The sequence below is a fragment of the Macaca nemestrina genome, chromosome 10 (genome assembly GCF_043159975.1).
Source record: "Macaca nemestrina isolate mMacNem1 chromosome 10, mMacNem.hap1, whole genome shotgun sequence".
NCBI classification, from domain to species: domain Eukaryota; kingdom Metazoa; phylum Chordata; class Mammalia; order Primates; family Cercopithecidae; genus Macaca; species Macaca nemestrina.
In genome coordinates, this window is record NC_092134.1 from 79594714 (window position 1) to 79613134 (window position 18421).

Here is an 18421-nt window from a genome sequence, read left to right on the forward strand (position 1 = left end):
GAGAGCAGAAGAAGCAGAGATTTCTCATGGCTCCTTTAGCCCATCTGTTGGCTCAGTGCTGATTTCACAGGCTTGGTTACTCACAGTACGAAGCCAAAGAAATGTGTTGTCTAAAGCTGAGAAAATAATCATGTATTTATCAAGGAACTGCTTGCAGACATTTCTAATGTGTGCCTGTGTAGGTATACTAGTTACCTTGGGGGCAAGGGGAGAAGGAAAGCTGCCATGGCAAAAGGTTGCCACACATGGCAGCTGGGGCAGAGTCTCATTCACTAGAGATGTTAGAAAACCAGATGGAACTCATCTGTCCAGGATGCTTCTGGATAATTTATTATTATTATTATTATTATTATTATTATTATTGAGACAAGGTCTCGCTCTATTGCTCCGGCTGGAGCACAGTGGTGTGATCATAGTTCAACTGTAACCTCAAACTCCTGAGTGCAAGCGATCCTCCTGCCTCAGCCTCCCACGTAGCTGGGACCACAGGCATGTACCATCACACTTGGCTAATTTTTTATTTTTTTGGTAGAGATGAGGTCTTGCTATGTTGCCCAGCTAGTCTCAAACTCCTAGCCTCAAGCAATTCTTCTGCCTTGACCTCCCAAAGTGCTGGGATTATGAGCATGAGCCACCATGCCTCACCCAATAATTCATTCTTACATTCTCCCAGAATTTCCTGACCTAACCAACTAATGAAACAACAACAAACAAAACCAAAAAACAAACAAACAAACAAACAAAACTCCAAAATACATTGCATTCCTAATATAAACCAAGTAGTCCTAAATAATACATAGTAACGCCCATTTCCCTAGTTAGCATCTAGCTGAATCCTGTTTGGTTCAACACCCCCATTGTCTCTCTTGACCCACAAATCCCTCTGTGAACAGAATGAAATTCTCTCTGTTTTTCTCACAAGCCCTATTTTAATGTATGCCCTACAATATCAGTATTTTATTCTCCTAGAGTTGATGTTTAGGAAGCTTATAACCATCCTATAATAACAGCCACTCTACCTAGGGGCTAAAAGTAGTATGTATGAGAGTCACATGAGCAAAAGAGATTCAAGACAGGTATCCCTGGCCCCTAATGTTTGGCAAAACTTCCCCACTTTCCCAGAGGGGTTATTCACATGCTGTGGGATGGGGAGCTAGAGAAGTGAGAGGTGACTCGTTTCCAGTTTGTGGAAGACAGAGCTTTAACGCCATCCCCAAAGTGCCTAGGTTCCTAAAGATCCAGCATTCCCAAACTTCAAACACTGCTAGGCTGAGATTTCCTGACCTGTCCCCACAGAGCCATGAAATCCAGTTATAAGGCAAACAAGGCCATGTTTGTCCCATAAAACCACCATGTGTGAGCTAATTAAATGACATCATAAAACAGGGAGATAAACGCAGGCGGCAGGGAGCCCGCCTAGGGATGGGGATGGGATCAGATGGGTGGCAGAAATGAAGACATGCCAGGAGAAAAGGTGGGAGTGAGTATCCTCGGCCTCAAGATTCCTTAGGAGTTTCCCCAGCAGTAGAGACAGGGTTTCACCTTACTGGCCAGGCTGGTCCCAGCAACAAGTGAGGAGTGGGGGGAAGGAGGGTCTGAAGATGGACAAAAGCTCCACCAGGCCCAAAGGAAGCAAGGGGACCCTCACAAATGTGGACCTCCCCACAGCCACTCCCCATAGAAGTGAATCCTGGTTCATTCCCTCATAGATTCTTTAAACCGATGTGCATTTATAGTCCTATGTGGAGATATACACACCTCAGTCTCCTATACACAAACATTCTAAACAAGGTAATTCTCCTCCAACTCATCTCATAACTGAGTTAGGTGTCTTCTACTCAAACACAGGAATTTGTAAACCATGACCTTAGGGATTTCCTGTAGCTCTAAAAACAACTCTGGTTTTGTGATCTCTGCACACACTGAGAGCATTTTAAAGTGATATATGGTAAGTGCTCCCCCAAAACAGGGGCACATTGAGAATGTCACCAAGATGATGGACACGGAGAAAATAAAGTTCCTATTCTTATCTGGCCACATGACCCAGAGTTCTGCTGCTTGCAGTGGAATGGATGAAGGCTACAACTGGTGAAGTTGCCTGTCCCAGATGAATACTCCAGCAAGTGAGGAATAGGAATTCACAGAATTCCTGAGACAAGCTTACATTTTAGTTTTATTTGCAGATTTTCACAGGCAAACTGAGGGTGAGTCTCAGGAAGTCCTAAGACTTCACCCTCTTCCATCCCCAGCCCATCCACCCATGGCATCTCTTCTCACTCCTCCACTCAGGCTCACATCCCATCCAGAGAAGTTCAACCGACAGTTCAATCTCTCATGCCCATTCCCCTTCCCAAAGATGTTAGTGTTAGAAGGAAAAGTTGGGACTACGGAAGAGTCCCAGATCCATAAGGCAAATTTAGCCAGCCTGCCATTTGCTCATGGATTCATTCATTCATTCACACATTAATTCAGCAAACAGTTCTTAAGGGCCTTCTATGTACCAAACACAGATCTAGGAACCAAAGATACGAAAATGAATGACCCCAGCCCTGGTCTTGAGGAACACAGATCTCCTTGGGCAAGGCCATTTTCCCCAGCAATCCTAGAAGAAACCTGATCTCCTTTACCACCAGCCTCAACTTTCACCATTCTCCAGTGAGTTCTTTTTTCTGCTGAATGTGCAGAAAATTGGAGCCCTGAATCATTGGCAACAGAGGAGGTAATCTCCCTGGACACCTAGGTTCCTTGCCTGGCTCCACCCTGACTCCTTGGGCAGTTCTGGACAAGTCATAGACTCAGTTTCTCTACCTGGGAAGCGGGGGAGGCTCCCACTGATTGGTTCTCAACTTCAAGAGCAGCTTGGTGATTAATGGGTTAATGTCCGTGGGAGGCTTTGAGCTCTTGGGATGAAAGACACTCTAAAGCCCTGACTCTATTGGAAATTTTGCCCAGCCAACAAGATACCCCGAAACCAGAAAGGAGGCCTTTGATCATACATTAAGGGTTGTCTTTGGAAGAATGAACTGGAGGGAATGAGTTAAAACAGCAGCAGGAATTAAGGTAGCCTGAAAAAAGGGCTTTCTAGCTCCTGAGTGTAGTCTCTTCCTATGGAGTTGTTTACAGACCTTTCACCTGCCTATGGAGAGGGGGCTCTGGATCATCTCAGAAGCTCTTTTTGGAAATCTTACAATCAACTGCATCTTAGATACCTTCCCACAAATATTTCTTCCTGAAACGGTTTCCCCCAACTGCCAGCATGAATCAAGCCACCTCCCCCATGCACGAACTGGTAGGAAGCATAAAGAAGGACAGTCTATCAAATATTTAACATAATTTTTAAAAAATTATTTAACAAAGTTAAATGCACTTTAAATTTTGTTATACAATTTATCTAAAATCTATCAAGTATTCATTATCAAGGCAAAGTGTAAATATCAAGATTAAAACTGGGCTTATGAAGTCAAGCTGAAGTTCAAATACTGGCTCTGCCATTTACCAGTTATATAACTTCCAGTAAGTTGCTTAAATTTAAACACCCTGGGCCTCGGTTTAATCATCTAAAAAATAGGAGTAATAATAATTCAAACATCATATGATACTGTAAAAATTAAATTGAAAAACTCTGATACTACCAAGAGTTGGCAAAAATGGTAGAACAACAGAAATGTTCAGATACTGTGGTCAGAGTGAGAAGCAGTACAACTACTTTGGAAAACAATTTGGTCTTACCGAGTAAACGTGAATGTTCACATACCCCATAACCTGGAAATCCCACTAACAGGTATATACCCTACAAAATGTGGGCACATGTGCACTAAGATATATATTCAACAATGTTCAGAGCAGTGTTGTTTTCAACTGATAAAAACTGGAAAGGATGCAGATGTCCATCACCAGTAGAAAGGATACCTTATGATATATTCATAGAATAAAATACATACAGCAATGAAAATAAATCGCAACTACATGCAACAACATGGATGAACATCACAAATAAAATGTGGAGTAAGAAGTGCAAGGCACAAAAGAATATATACAGTGTGAGTTCATTCATATAAAATTCAAAAATAGCCAAACTACATTGTTCGAGGTAATAAAACCATGATGAAAAGCCAGAGAATTACTATCACAAAATACAGAATAGTTACTTCTGGGAAAGGGAAAGGACTGTGATCAGAAAGAGACATACAGGGAGCTTCTAAGGTGCTGGCCAAAAAAAAAAAAAAAAAAAAACAATTTAATCTGAGTGGCGATTACATGATTGTTTCTATTTGCCACATTATTCATTAAAATGCATATATATTCTTTATGCACTCTTATGAATATGTGTCATATTTCACAATCTAAACACATAAAGCATTTAATTAAGTTATCTATGTAAAGTGCATAACGAAATGCCTACTACATACTAAGATCTCAGTAAATGTTATCTATTATATCCATCATTCATCCACCACTAGTTCGGAAAGTATCTGCACCATTTCCTCCCTCCGCCAATCATGGTATGCATGTGGACGTGTGTTTCTTATTTCTAACAGACATTTATTGATGCCCCACTCTGTGCTACACACTGTGCTAGAAGGAGATGAACTGGACAGCATTCCCATCAAAGGAGCTCATTACAGTGACCTGAATGTACCAAGACAGCTCCTGCTTCTCCTCAGACACGAGGAGCCATCCAAACTATCCACATCTCTTTCCATATACCTGGGTTAAATGTTAACTTCTCAAAAATGACAAAATCACAAACCAGGATTTGCATCCAGGAGAAAACTCCCAACTCAAACCCTGCTCCATTTTTACCAACCACATGGCCGCCCCAGACCATAAGTACTATTCACCCAGCTGCACACACACCCCATGCAGCCCAAATCACACCTGCCACACCCTCAACCACGATAGAGAAAAAAGGAGAGTGAAGAAAAATCCCCCCAGTGTCTGCACTAGCCCCCGCTCATCCCTCTCCACCCCAATCCCACCATCCCAGCTTAAGGGCATGAAATACATTATGACCCTGGGCCTTCGTTTACATGTAACAAACAGAGGTCAATTTATTTCTAAATCACTTTTTTTATGGCTCTATTGAACTATTTGCCACATTATTTATACGTTAATGGGCCAGGCCCCTCTGGGAAGCTCCCCATCTAATAAATAATGTGCCAAATCATTAAGCAAGGTGATAAAATCAAAGCCATTTAAAAATACATCAACCTGCGTTCCCTTCCAGTGAAATAAGCTCCAGGGGACCAGGGAAGGGAAAGGGGAAAAAGAAAACCACTTTCTATTACTGAGTTTGGTCAGGTGTAGGGTTGTTGTTTTTTTTTTTTTCCTGGGCTTGAGATAAAAATCAGAGCTGGGAGATGTAGATAACCTGGCTGCTTACCCATATCCCCAGCAGCTAGGGGAGAGGAGGCGAATTGGTATTATACTAAGGATGGTTCCAAGTCAGCTTCAGGCAAGAGGAAACAGGGGCATCAGATTCTATCCCGCTCCTGCCACTTAGGAGTATCTGGGGCAGACACAGAAGCCCAACTGGGCAAATAAAGTTATGTCCTCTGGCTGGGCGTTCGGGAGTTCAAAAGAAAATACACTAGAGGCCTTCACCTTCCTACCTGTATTCCATCACTATAATTCTCTCTTATGAATTTCAATATTTATAATTAATCTGAGTCACAGAGAAGAACATTAGTAATGATGATTACTCCAGCTTCTCTCCATTCCCCATCCCTCACCCCAAAGGGCTTACCACACCTTTTTTCACCGTCAACCCACTCAGAATACCCATGCAAAGCTAGCACAGCAGTGTTGAGAGCAAGTGGGATGGAAGACCTGCTTTTGAGGTCCCTACAGAATATAACTCTCCAGTGATTGTGATAGAAGGGAACGGGAGCCCATCAGTCCATCCCTATCCTGAGGCTCCCTGTGGGTAGATGCCAGCCTTAGATGCTAGAAGGAATGACCCAAATAGATGGCATTCTGGTTGATGGGAAAGGCAAAACCCACTCCTCAGGACTCTAAGCAGCAATACAAATGAAGAAGTACAAACTGAGTGTCTAAGCAGAGAGGGCACACAGAGCAAATACATTATCTGTAGACTTAGATAAATATGTAAGCCTTGGGCTGGGTTTGGAGGCTCATGCCTGGAATCCCAGAACTTTGGGATCACTTGAGCGTAGGAATTTGAGACCAGCCTAGGCAACATAGAAAGACCCTGTCTCTACAAAAAGTTTCCGAATTAGCTGGATGTGGTGGCACACACGTGTGTTCTCAGCTCCTCAGGAGGCTGAGGTGAGAGGATCGCTTGATCCTCAGGTCAAGGCTGCAGTGAGTGGAGATCACACCACTGCACTCCAGCCTGGGCAACAGAGCCAGACCCTATCTCAAAAACAAAACCAAAACCAAAAACAATGTAAGTCTTAAGCAAATAAACCAACTGTTGTTTAATTCAATCCTAATAGGAGCCTTGAAAGGTAATTTACAGATTCAGAGAAACAAAAAGATTGAATGAAGACCGCACACATGCAAGTAGAGGGCCAGGGTTTGACTCTAGGTCTTTTTGTTGATAAAAAGCTATATTATTTTATTAAATTATCATGTCAAGGAGCAGAGATGAGCTTTAAGCTGAGTTCTAAAGAAAGAGACACACATGGATAAACTAAGAGAGGAGGGGAAGTGTGGTTTGCCAAATAAAATACAGGATACCCATGCCCAAATATTTCATGGGACATACACTAAAAATTACTTGTTTATCTGAAATTCAAATTTAACTGGCACCCTGTATTCTTATTTCCTAAATCTGTCAGCATTTAAAGCAAGCAACTCTTAAGCTTTAAAAGCAAGGCAGGGGATTCGACCCGGGTGCTCTTGTGAGCTGCTGCTCCTGCGGTCGGTGAGATTACCCGGGTCTAGAGTACGGAGCTGCTCCGTGGCCACGAGGACGTCACCATGCCTAAAGCACCAAAGGGAAAAAGTGCAGGATGGGAAAAAAAAAGTCATCCATCCATATAGTAGAAAAGCAGCTCAAATTACTAGAGAGGCCCACAAACAAGAAAAAAAGGAAAAATTGAAGAATGAAAAGGCCTTGCGTCTCAACCTTATTGGTGAAAAACTGCAATGGTTTCAAAACCATCTTGATCCCCAAAAGAACAGATATTCAAAGAAAGATGCTTGTCAACTAATTGAAAGGTACTTGAATCGATTCAGCAGTGAGCTGGAGCAGATTGAGTTACATAACAGTATCAGGAACAGGCAGGGGAGGCGGCACTGTTCCCGGGAGACCGTCATCAAGCAGACCATGGAGCGGGAGCGACAGCAGTATGAAGGATATGGCCTTGAGATTCCTGACATCCTAAATGCAAGTAATCTGAAAATGTTCAGGGAATGGGACTTTGATCTGAAGAAATTACCGAACATTAAAATGAGAAAAATTGGCGCTAATGATGCAATTCCCAAGAAGTGCAAGAGGAAAACTATTATAACTGTAGACCAAGATTTAGGGGAATTGGAACTAAACGATGAATCAAGTGATTCAGATGAGGAAATGACTGCAGTGGCCTAATTGTCTTCACTTGAATTGAAAATAAATAATTTGAGAGCTTCAAATTATATTCATTGATTATGGTACCTAATTGTCAAGATACAAGATTTTGATACTGACATTCTCTTATATAATGAGAGTTTCATTTGCAGTTTCAAAAATGGTGTTACGATATTTATTTTAAAATGAAGACTGCTTTTCATTTACATTAAGTTGTTAAAATAGATAGATGTGATCTGCAGAAGTTGTTTAATCTTTTTCATCTGAATTTCGGGCCGGGAGGGAGCAATATAACTAAGGACAAAAAATGTTTTGTTTTTCTTGTGTATTTATGACCACCTACTTTTATGTTTTGTGAAATGGACAGTAACCTGTTTCCTAAAAGATTCCTGTGGGTACTTTTTGAGTTGTGATAATAGCAAAATTGCCTTTCAGTAATAATATCACACTAATGCTTCTTTTAAACATTAAACCTATTTTCCTTTTTTATAAAATAAGGGAAAATGTGATAAGAAGTTTGTATACACTGCCGGATTATAGATTATTATTTATCTTTTGAACCAGAGTTAAATGGTAAAAGAAAAAAAAATCAGTGATGATTGTTGTGTTGATCTCCCACAATTAATTTATCTTTTGACAAAGGGGATAAAGAGTTTCAGTTTACCTCCTTTTAATTGTATATTATTTTTTGCTTTTTTATTGTGAAAAGTGATAGGTTTTATTTGTGGAGAGAGAATTAAAGATTAGAGAACCAGTGATTTTAATTATGCTACTTTTTCTTAGAGATAAGTTGACATATAATTCAGTATTTTCAGTGTCATGAAAAACATGAATGTTGTACAATTTTCTTCCTCAAAAAACTTGTTAAATGCAAGTATCCTTGGTATGTTTTTAAAAGAGAACAATGCAGGTGTATTTGAGTATTTTCAAGAGAAGAATAAAAACATTAATGCTGTATTAGGTTAACCAGATATCAACTAAGCCTTGTTAACAGTTAAAGTATTATAACTACTTTTTTTACTTCTGAAAATTAAAAATAAAATTTATTTCTGCAAAATAAATAAATAAATAAATAAATAAATAAAAATAAAAGCAAGGCAAATGGCCTGGGTAAAAGCTCAAAAGAATAGGAAAACAAGGCTTGTGGGGAGGATGAAAAGTATGTTTACCTGGTTGGTGCAGACAGTTCCAGAGTGGGAAGTAAAAAAATAGGAAGAGGGGCTGGGCACAGTGGCACATGCCTGTAATCCCAGTTACTCAGGAGGCTGAGGCAGGAGAATCACTTAAACTCGGGAGGCGGAGGTGCAGTGAGATTGCATCTCTGCACTCCAACCTGAGCAACAGAGAGAGATTCTGTCTCAAAAAAAAAAAAAAAAAAAAAAAAAAAAAAAAAAAAAAAAAGCATAGGAAGATGAGGTTGGCCATAGTCAGCTGCTAGAAAGGTCTTCCAGAATGGACAGTTTAGACCTGATGGGCAATAGAAATGCTTTGATTCTAAGTTGTAAACTTAGGGAAGAGAACAATCATGGTTTCATATGACCGTAGAATTTAGAATTACTTTAGTTTACAACAACATCATGCCTTTTATTAGTATAGTACTTTATAGTTTGCAAAGCACTTTCACATGCATTATTTAATTGGAGACTCAAGTACCTTGCATGGTAGGCAAAATGGATACTTTCTGCCTCGGTTGACTCTGCTTCCACTCAGCCTATGAGCTGGTCTCCATCCTTCCCTTGACTACCAACATCCTGAAAGGCACTATCCTGCCCCTACTCCCAACTCTACCACTCTCCTGAAACTGTTGTCACAATGTCACCAGTGACATATCCAAGGCTTCTTTTCATTCTTCATTCCACTTTCCCTCTCTTTGGCATTTAACATTGTTGACAGCCTACTCTGTCTGTGATGCTGTTCATCTCTTGTTCTTCTACTTCCCGGATCACTTTTTCTCAGTCTCTTTCACTCTTCTCTTGCTCTATTCTCCTTCCCTTAAAGTGGGCATGCCCAAGTTCCCATCTTTGGTCTTGTCCTTGAGTGCTTTCATCCATTCTCTTTTCAAGCCCTGAATATGTGCTAATGATTCCCAAATTGACATCTCTCCTGGCTTTCTAGATTAGAATTTTAAATTGCCTCCTAGACATTTCTATGCATGATTCCCATTCCAATTCATCCTTCTACTACCAACAGACCTAGCCATCTTATCCACTTGATGAACACCATTACTTACTGGATAAGGCCCAATTCCTTAGCCAGATTTGTCAATAGTCACACAGTTATGGCAAAATCTTGTCTAGATCAGGAGGTTGGCAAACTTTCTCTATAAAGGACCAGACAGTAAGTATTTTAGGCTTTGCAAGCAACATTCAGTCTCTGTTGCACAGTTCTCTTTCTTGTTGCTGTTATTGTTTAATACAGTACTTTTAAAAATGTTACAACCATTCTTAGCTTGAGGGTTGTATGAAAACAAGCTTGGGCTTTAGTTTGCCAACCCCTGGTCTAGGGTCAGGCCTCCTGATTCCCAATCTTGTTCTCTTTTCCTTGCTTGAGGAAGTCAAAAATTTATATTCATAGAGTATTTACAGCTTTAAAAATTTTCTTTCATATACATTATTTTACTTGTTCTTGCTTCTTTGAATCCCCATAGGACTTTATCTGTACCTATCTCATAGAAAATATTCCAGTTCATAACCTTTTACTCTACTAGGCTATTCTTTTTTTTTCTTTTTGCCTTTATACAGTTAGCATCTTTACTAATCTGCTAGAACTGCTGTAACAAAGTATCACAAATTAAGTAGCTTAAGCGACAGAAATTTATTGTCTCTCCATTCTGGAGGCTGGAAGTCCAAGATCACAGTGTCAGGAGGGTTGATTCCTTCTGAGGGCTGTGAGGGAAAACCCGCCCCACACTTCTGCCCTAGCTTCTGGTGCTCTGCTGGCGATCTTTGGTGTTCCTTGGCTTGTAGACACATTACCTGGGCCCTTCCCTTCATCTTCACATGCCATTTTCCCTGTCTTAAAAAATGTTACATCTTATTTATTTTTGTATATTCCACAGCAACTAGCACAATGTGTTATTCATAATAGGTACTTTAAAATTAAAAACCTAGTTGTTTTGTTTTGCTTTTAACTTCAACAGGAGAAATGAGGAAGAGTCTGAAGATGAAACACTCACTCAGGTGGCTAGTGCTAGCTGGGCAGGTAACGACGCTGCTTTTGACTCTAAGGATAGCCGTGGGACAAGAAGAAATGGAAAGGAGGAGAGAAACCCCACAACACCAAGCTCTGTGCTTCCCCCACAGAGTTCCTTCTCTCTAAGAGTTGAACTGCCTAAAGTTTTTCCAAGAGAAAACCCAAGCTGTCTGGGAGCTACGACTGCCCCCAGGGGTCTTAGCAGCTTCACTTGAGTACCACAGCCCTAGACCTGAATGGAATGGAATCAGAGAATCTTAAAGTGAGAAAGGACCTTAGAGATGCAGCTTCCCATCAGAATGGCTGTGGTCAACTCCCAGTTTTCTGGGCTAACGTGGGAGGGCTGTGACACAGTTCTTGCCAAGTCAGTTTTAAAAAAGTGAAAAATTATTTATTTGGGACTTTTTAATGTAACCTTTTTTTTAATGTTCCAAAAATGTGTGTCTGCCTTCAGAATTGTCTTAGAAATTATGTCTCATAAGTACATCTTGCTGGGGAACACAGGAGAAGGCAGTCTTGATTAGGAAAAGACATTGAATGAGAGTTGACTCCATTATTCCTGCAGCTCACCTGAGACCTGGGGGTTAAGATAAAATAATTTCATTTTAATATCAGGGCCTCAAATGTACTTGTTAGTAAATGTATCAATCTACTCTTTTCATGGAACTTTGCCCTCATATGTCTTCCTACCTTCTCTTACTAACTCTGCATTTGGAAGGAGCAAAGAATTCCAGACATTGAGCTTGGGAATTCCAGAGGCACAGCTAATCAATGGTCTACTGTGGAAGCCTTGAAGCGGGGACACCTTCACCCTAAATACCTAGGGCTAATTCAATTAGTGGTCTCAATGGAATAAAAGTAGAGGAGACTCCTCCAGTGGCCATCAACCAGTAGACATGATCAGGGCCTGCAGTATGAGCTGGGCTCAAAGCCATTAAGTCTAGAGCCATCCTCCCTTTGCTTAGGATCAGTTCTTTTCACCAAAGACATTCAAAATAACTGGCCAGTTGGAACTCCCTTTTGTCTCCCAGGAAGAAACTGACCATAGGTGTCAGTTTCTTCTTTTAAACAAATGTCATAATAGGTGCCAGTTTCTTCTTTTAAACAAGTCAGGAAATAACTCTGATAGCTCATGACATCGGGAGTCAGAAAATGGTTGGTATAGAGAGGTTGCAAACACACTACGGAGCCTCACTGCACAAGATGTACTCATGGATGGACAGCACTGGCATCACTTGGAAGCTTACCAAACATGCAGAATTTCAGACCCCACCATAAAGTCACTGAATCAGAATGTGCACTTTAACAAAGCTTCAGCTGATTTGCATGTTTATTAATGTTTCAATGCACTAATGAAGAAGATAAGGGTTTACTACTTAACAGCTATGTGACCTTGAGCAAGTTATTTGACTTCTTCATAGCTCAGTTTCCTGATCGATAAAGTGGGAACGATAATAGTATCTCCTCATCCAATTGTTGTAACACCTTAGTTAACACATGAAAGGCTTAGAACAATGCCTTGCACTGGTAGGCATTCAGTGACTACTAGCCATTATTACTATTATCTTTGATGCCCTCCTCTATGGTGAAAAGACAGACCTCAAAGTGATAAGTGGGGAGAAGTAGGGGAATATATGTTTGTGTGTGTGGTGGAGTGGAGAGAAGAGCACTAATAACAGGAGGAATTTTTTTTTTTTTTTTTTTTTGAGACAGAGTCTTGCTCTATCACCAAGCTGGAGTGCAGTGGTGTGATCTCAGCTCACTGCAACTTCTGCCTCCCAGGTTCAAGCGATTCTCCTGCCTCAGTCTCCCAAGTTGCTGGGACTACAGGCACATGTCACCACACCCAACTAATTTTTGTATTTTCAGTAGAGATGAGATTTCACCATGTTGGCCAGGATGGTCTCAATCTCTTGACCTCGTGATCCACCCACCTCAGCCTCCCAAAGTGCTGGGATTACAGGTGTGGGCCACCGTGCCTGGCCTACTTGTTTAATTAATAATGAAAGACTTAATTGTGGCAGCATTCAGCCAAGCTTGGGGTACCCAGAGCTCCAGGACAAATGACTGGTCGTTCATATCATAGATTTATTAACATGTGCCATTGGCAGGCCCTCTGCTGGTACTAGAGATATTGTGGTAAACAAGACAGACAAATGGAACAGAACAGAGTCCTCAGAAATAATACCACACATCTACAGCCATCTGATCTTTGACAAACCTGAGAGAAACAAGAAATGGGGAAAGGATTCCCTATTTAATAAATGGTGCTGGGAAAATTGGCTAGCCATAAGTAGAAAGCTGAAACTGGATCCTTTCCTTACTCCTTATACGAAAATTAATTCAAGATGGATTAGAGACTTAAATGTTAGACCTAATACCATAAAAATCCTAGAGGAAAACCTAGGTAGTACCATTCAGGACATAGGCATGGGCAAAGACTTCATGTCTAAAACACCAAAAGCAACGGCAACAAAAGCCAAAATTGACAAATGGGATCTCATTAAACTAAAGAGCTTCTGCACAGCAAAAGAAACTACCATCAGAGTGAACAGGCAACCTACAGAATGGGAGAAAATTTTTGCAGTCTACTCATCTGACAAAGGGCTAATATCCAGAACCTACAAAGAACTCAAACAAATTTACAAGAAAAAAACAAACAACCCCATCAAAAAGTGGGCAAAGGATATGAACAGACATTTCTCAAAAGAAGACATTCATACAGCCAACAGACACATGAAAAAATGCTCATCATCACTGGCCATCAGAGAAATGCAAATCAAAACCACAATGAGATACCATCTCACACCAGTTAGAATGGCGATCATTAAAAAGTCAGGAAACAACAGGTGCTGGAGAGGATGTGGAGAAATAGGAACACTTTTACACTGTTGGTGGGATTGTAAACTAGTTCAACCATTATGGAAAACAGTATGGCGATTCCTCAAGGATCTAGAACTAGATGTACCATATGACCCAGCCATCCCATTACTGGGTATATACCCAAAGGATTATAAATTAGGCTGCTATAAAGACACATGCACACGTATGTTTATTGCAGCACTATTCACAATAGCAAAGACTTGGAATCAACCCAAATGTCCATCAGTGACAGATTGGATTAAGAAAATGTGGCACATATACACCATGGAATACTATGCAGCCATCAAAAAGGATGAGTTTGTGTCCTTTGTAGGGACATGGATGCAGCTGGAAACCATCATTCTTAGCAAACTATCACAAGAACAGAAAACCAAACACCGCATGTTCTCACTCATAGGTGGGAACTGAACAATGAGATCACTTGGACTCAGGAAGGGGACCATCACACACCGGGGCCTATCATGGGAAGGGGGGAGAGGGGAGGGGGGAGGGATTGCATTGGGAGTTATACCTGATGTAATTGACAAGTTGATGGGTGCAGCACACCAACATGGCACAAGTATACATACGTAACAAACCTGCACGTTATGCACATGTACCCTACAACTTAAAGTATAATAATAATAAATAAATTTAAAAAAAAAAAAAGAAAAAGAAAATGTGGCAAAAAAAAAAAAAACAAGACAGACAAGGCCGCAGCCCAGAAATTAGAGAAGATCTGTGATGTCCATTAACACTAAAGGAAGTCAGCCTACCAGCAAGATGTTGTTGTGCTTCATTTAGACACACTGATCATGGGGCCTTGGAAACGTGGTTTGGCCCTCTCCACAGAGTTTATTAACCCGACAGTTGCTCCAATTCTCTTTCCTTCCACATCTCATAGGCAGCCAGCTAGAGCAGCTCTGCAGGCTGCTGGATCAACTGTGGAGCTGAATGCGGTATGACTAAGAGCTGTCTCTCTTAGAAGCTGAAACTTCAGCTTCACTTTGAGATGGGAAGATCCAGTAGGCCAGTTGTCCACATAGTCCTAGTTTTTGGGAACTGCCTTTCTAAAATGTAGGTCTTATCTTGTTACTCCTCTATTTAAAAACTTCTAATGGTATACAAGGTCTTTTACACTCTAGCCCCAAACTATTTGGCAGTCTTATTACAAATTACGACCCCTCCCTAGCATGCACTCCATACCCTAACTACAAGAGTGGCTGAAAACTGCAGCTCTATTCAGAACTGGGATTCAAACCCAAGCTTGTTGCTTACTGTATATGTGAAACAGGGCAAGTTACTCAACCTAAGTCTCTGTTTTTACATATGTTAAATGGTAATAACAAACCAATAATAAAAATAGCTTATTCATATTAGGCACTGTTCTAAGCACTTTGCATCTATTGATCACTTAATTTTCACTACAGAGCGACTACATAGCATTGTCGTGAAGATTAAGCGAATCAACACATGCAAGTTCCTAGAACAGTGTATGATATGAATATGAGCTATGTTTATTATTTTTAAATTATGATTAATATTAACAAAAACAAACAGTCTTTATCATGCCTCCATACCCTTAGTAATATAGTTCCTTCTTCCTGGACATGCTAACTCCCTTCTCTGTGCTGCAAACTCCTAGTGTTCCTCCAAAAGGTCCAGCTTTTCAGGCTTCTGTACCCAGAATAAGTTGCCTCTTCTATGCATATAGTCACAGCACTCTAAATACTCTACACCACCCCTCTTCTAGTGCACTGAAAATCATGTTTGCATGCTTACAAATGCTTTCCACCACTACACTGTGAACATCTCAGCAGTAAACATCCTATCTGATTTACTCTATATCACCAGGGCTGACTCTAACATATGGAACACAGCAGGTACCAAATGAGTGTTTGTTGAGTTAATAAATGGAGGTCTGACTGAATGATTAAATGCTTTCAGGAAAGGCCCTAGAATAGAGTTCCAGAGAGAAGCAGGGCTGGGGAGTGAAACAGTCCAGGTATCTTCTGCCCTGCACCGCTCACCTCCTCAGCAGCAAAGCCAGCCACCAGCACAAGCTCCCCACCTTCACTAGGCCTGACTGCACCTCCCCGCCAAGAACAACCTCCAGTCCCCCCTCTTGCTATAGACACTCCACTCACCTCTGCCTCTGGCGGTGACAGAAATGAAGAGGATTACATCATTTGTTACAACAAAATGGTTATTATAGTAATAAGTATAATTAGCATTAGACAATTACAATAATAACACATTTCCTTGCTGCGAAGGTACTTTTTTAACAAACAGGTTTATTTAATGCCCCCTACACTCCCCCCTTAAGAAAAAACAACTCTTTTCATGAAGAGCAGAGGCCTCTTTCATTCTGAGATGCTATCTTGATGAAGGAACATTATTGACAAACCCCATAAAATGGGAGCAGATTCCCTTAGAGTAAAATCTCTCTTCCTCTCCCTCTGGTTTCTCTGAGGAAAAGAAAACCTGTGTCTCTCTTTCGAGGGATTAGGAGAACTAGTTGAAGGATAGACAAGATAGGGCCAGAGAGAGGCAAAAAGAAACATTTTCTTAGACAGTTAGAGCTTAATATCAGTTGTTAACTGTCTCTCATCCTTTCTTCCTGGGTTGGACAGACCAGGAAGAGAAAACAAGGTATTCATTGATAGTGGTGAAGGAGTGTCTTAGGTATTTTTCCAAGCTGTATGGGAGCAAGAAGTGCTTAGAGTGAGATGGCACAAAGATCTAGGAGGAGATCGAAAATGAAAAATAAATGAAAAAATAAAGAGGGCACAATCTTACATCACACAGACATACCTGCATTAGATGCACACACGTGCTCATACTCAATCTTTTTAGTTATCTCCTGCTTCTTCCAAAAAATAATTAGGAAGAGATTACAGTGATGACATTTAATGGAGGATTTAAAAATTAGATAGGTGGCCAGGCGCGGTTGCTCACGCCTATAATCCCAGCACTTTGGGAGGCCAAAGCGGGCGGATCACGAGGTCAGGAGTTTGAGACCAGCCTGGCCAACATAGTGAAGCCCCGTCTCTACTGAAAATACAAAAACTGAGCCGGGTGTGGTGGCGGGCGCCTGTAATCCCAGCTACTCGGGAGGCTGAGAGAGGAGAATCTCTTGAACCCGGGAGGCGGAGGTTCCAGTGAGCCAAGATTGTGCCATTGCACTCCAGCCCAGGCGACAGTACAAGGCTCCATCTCAAAAAAAAAAAAAAAAATTAGATAGGTGAGGATATCAGTATACACTTAAGCATTTCATGAACTTGATGGCATATAGATAAGGGCATGTGTACCTTCCAAGCATGTTTATAGACTTAGGTACACCCTATATACATACATAGGAATATGCCCTGCACATAGTAGGCTCTCAATAAACACTTTTTTAATTCAGGAAATAATCCCACCCCTAAATACAAAGAAATATAAAAATAAGTAGTTCAAAAAGATACAACCTAAGATATAGACATATAAATACATATAAACATTTACACATAAATACGAATGTGAATATAATATTAATACATGCCTCACGTATATAAACTAGACCACTATCCATAGGCATATGTAGTGTACACACCATTTTACATACATACATAAAATTAAACCTCACTTTTTTTTACAATAGGCACAGCATAGGTAGACATATAAGCACTTTGCAGACCCATATATACATATAAAACATGGTCACATTTCCACATACATGTCCAAGAGCACACTTACATAAAAACACATTCATAAACATAGGTGTATCTAGACCCAACACACACACACACACACACACACACATAATATAAATCAAACCAGAACAGCTATGAAGATAAGCGTCTCTGCTCATAGTTCTTATCTTCTCTTAGTGACAGTGCTCACAGGCATGGATTTAATCTAGAGCTCTAGCCCATCACACCCAATGCAAGAAGAGGCAAGAGGTTTGGGCCATCCACTAGGGAACCTGTCTGTCTCCAATGCCATCCACACATGCACATGTCTTGTCCAAGCACCCTGGAGCCTTGACCTCACCACAAATGACTGGGAATGAAATATGCACTGACCCACCTTCCCAGGTGCTCCAGGTCAAGCTCCTTTACCTTTATTGACTCCCAGGATCTGGGTCATTCCATCATAATTCCCACATGAACTTTCTTCAACTCTCTTTGAATTATCAACCAAGTAGTTTGCCCCATAAACCAGGGACACCCCACCTCTCCACACCCACTCCTCTCAGCAGAGAGTATCCTCTCTTTCTTCTCTTGATACCAATGCTCTTCTTCCAAGCAGCCTTCTCAGATCTGTCCCTTAAGACATTCAGCTGCATGTGAAACAACCATGTTTTCTTCCCACAGATATCTTTCCTTTCTTGTAAAATGCATTTACTCCAACTCTCTTTAGTCACAGATTGGTTTAATGTTTTATTGTATTATTTGTATATCCTTTATTGGTATGTCAAGATATCCACCTAAGATTTTGTTTCTGGTTCTTAGGAGATTGGGCCTTCCTGTGGATGCCTTTGTACAGAACTAGAAGAGGACTGAAGGATAATTTAATTCAGCCTCCTCATTTTCCAGGTAAAGAAATGGAGGTCCATAGAGAAGAAGTGATTTTTCCAGAGTCACAAAACTGAGTGTCGAAGAGGGATGCAAGTTCAGGTTCCTGTCTCTTAATATTCCTGCTACTACATCAGCATTTCTCAAATTGAATTTAATGGAACGCTAATGTCCCAAGAACGAATAAGAGGTTTTTCTTTAAAAGGGGCTTCCGTGTCTAATAATTTAGAAAATATTGCAAATTATGTCTCCCTCTTGAGATTTGAAATGA

The 18421-nt window shown here is 40.8% G+C and overlaps 1 long non-coding RNA gene and 1 pseudogene across 4 annotated transcripts in view; both read left to right on the forward strand.

The window, feature by feature from the left end:
- The first annotated feature begins 1424 nt into the window (after positions 1-1424).
- LOC105474255 (uncharacterized) overlaps positions 1425-18421 on the forward strand; it is a 62074-nt gene continuing 45077 nt past the window's right edge. For 3 of the 4 annotated variants that reach the window (XR_011609134.1, XR_011609136.1, XR_982729.2), the window contains exons 1-3: positions 1425-1474; positions 10677-10738; positions 18088-18171. This is a non-coding gene — a long non-coding RNA (uncharacterized lncRNA). The remainder of the gene's footprint in view (positions 1475-10676; positions 10739-18087; positions 18172-18421) is intronic. The other variant, XR_011609135.1, reaches the window with a different exon arrangement.
- On the forward strand, positions 6832-8592 carry LOC105474256 (translation machinery-associated protein 16 pseudogene; annotated as a pseudogene).